Consider the following 2,500-nt stretch of genomic DNA (forward strand, 5'->3'; position numbering starts at 1 on the left):
ATATATATATATATATATATATATATATATATATATTATATTATATATAGCAGATATTTTGGCCTCAAATGACCTACTCTTAGCTTGAAAAATTAATATAGGACTCCATATGTTCTTAGGACTTCCCAGTGTCATTAAAATCATTGTTTGGTCACCATATTTCTTCATTTGCTATGTTTTTAGGCAATAAAATCTCTAAATAGGTTTACTTGCAAATATGTCATTGGTAGCATAGAACTTTCTTTTCTTGTGAAGAATGAGAACATCATTAAAAATCTCAAACTATTTTGAAGTTATGGTTGTAATAGTTATTTTGTTTTTCTCCTGCTTTTCTTTACCTCTGATGGTTTCTTATCAGTCTGGATAAAAGTATGTGAAATTTGTAGTTAAAATGAAATAATTTCTGGAGATATTTCAGAAGTACTGTCTGTACAATTTAAATGAGTTAAGATAGATAATTCATTTATTTATATTCCTTTATAAATTGTTTATGTAGATAACATTTTGGCAGTGAGCTGGCAGAATTGTTAGCACTCCGGGCAAAATGCTTAGTGGCTTGTCTTTATGCTCTGAGTTCAAATTCTGCCAAGGTTGATTTTGCCCTTTCATCTTTTCAGGGTCGATGAAATAAGTACCAGTTGAAAACTGGAGTCGATGTAACTGACTAACCTGCTCCCTGACCCCAATTTGCTGGCCTTGTGCCAAAATTTGAAACTAATATTTTGGCATACAGTACCATATTATTAGTGTATATGTAGTTGTGTGACTAGAAGTTTGCTTCCCGATCACATGGTTCCACTTCCAATCTCACTCATGCCACCTTCGGCAAGTATCTTCTACTATAACTCCAGCCAATAAATGCCTTGTGAGTGGATTTGGCAGGCAGAAACTGAAAGAAACTTGTCATGTACATATGTGTGTGTATATAGATAGATAGATACATACATACATACATACATACACACATACATACATTCATACATACATATGTATATATGTATGTGTTTATTATCAATCACTGCTTCACAACTAGTGTTGGTTTGTTTACAAGCCAGTCACTTAGTGGTTCAGCAAAAGAGACCAATAGAATAAGTGCCAGGTTTTAAGATGTAAGACTCAAGGTGGATTCTTTCAACTAAAACCCTTCAAGGCAAAAGATGTGTGTATGTGTGTGTGTGAATTTGTGTATGTGTGTGTGTGTGTGTGTGCGTTTTCGTGTATGTATGAAAGCATTTATTTGTACTTATAAAATCACCTAATCACCAAGAGATGAGAGAAACAAATAATTGAACATTAACTCGCTAAAAAATAGCAATAATTTTCTAACGAAGTTTGGAGTTGATAGATGAATTGATTGAGCGATTGATTGTTGTTTTGTTGTTGCTGTTTAACCCCAGGTCATCATGACTGAGCAGACAGACCTATGATTAAGGCCCTTTCAAGCAAAAACATGCTATCATTTCTTCTGGAATAGTGTTCCCAAGCAACATTATCCATTGTCTCCTTTTGTTAGACAGTTGGATGTGATTATGTGATTTGAGGGAAATTTAGCTGTTATGTTTAGCAAATTGAATAATCATATTAAGGCTCCCTTGTTTAATCATAATTGAGGTTTGGTTATAGCTGTTGTTGAAGCTCATGTCAGTCCTGATCAGGAAGACCTATTATTAAAAGCAATCCAAAAGTGACCATCATGTCATTTTAGAAGTATGCATGAGTAAATTATCTTGTCTTCTGTCACTGCACATGATAGTAGAGTGTGAAAAATTAAGGGCAATTTGCCTATTACTTCTAGAAGGTCTTGTGACAATATAGATGTACAACTTACATCATTATCAGAGCTTGTCTCAAGTTAGATTATTTCAAACTAATATAAACAGTGTCACTTATTAAGTAGATTAATTAGAATTAAAGATGAATGGGAATTTTCTCAAAGCAGTGAGTTGACAGAATTGTTGGAACATTGGATAAGGATGCCTTGCAGTATTTGTCCCAGTTTTCTGCACAGTGTATTTAAATGCTGCCTAGAGTCAGCTTTGCCATTCATCATTTTGGTGTCAATAGACAAAGTAACAGTCCAGTACTAGGATTTGCTCTTCTCCTTTTTTCTCATGTTTTGTTTCTGCCTGCAAGCCTGCCTGTCTTTATATCAGTCTGCCTGTTTGCCTGCTAGCCTGTCTCTCTCTCCCTCCTCTCTCTCTCTGTCTGTCTGTCTCTCTCTCTCTCTCTGTCTCTCTCTGTCTCTCTCTGTCTGTCTCTCTCTGTCTGTCTCTGTCTGTCTCTCTCTCTCTGTCTGTCTCTCTCTGTCTCTGTCAGTCTGTCTGTCCCTCTGTCTGTTTGTCTCTGTCTCTGTCTGTCTGTCTGTCTGTCTGTCTCTGTCTCTCTCTCTTTCTCTCTCTCTCTCTCTCTCTCTTCCTTTGACCCCATTTTACTTCTGTTCAAGAAACTGGATGTATTCAAATTTTGAACCAGCACCCCTATGACTCCATGAGAAGTTAAG

Source organism: Octopus bimaculoides, chromosome 14 (genome assembly GCF_001194135.2).
Source record: "Octopus bimaculoides isolate UCB-OBI-ISO-001 chromosome 14, ASM119413v2, whole genome shotgun sequence".
In the NCBI taxonomy this organism is placed as follows: Eukaryota; Metazoa; Mollusca; class Cephalopoda; order Octopoda; family Octopodidae; genus Octopus; species Octopus bimaculoides.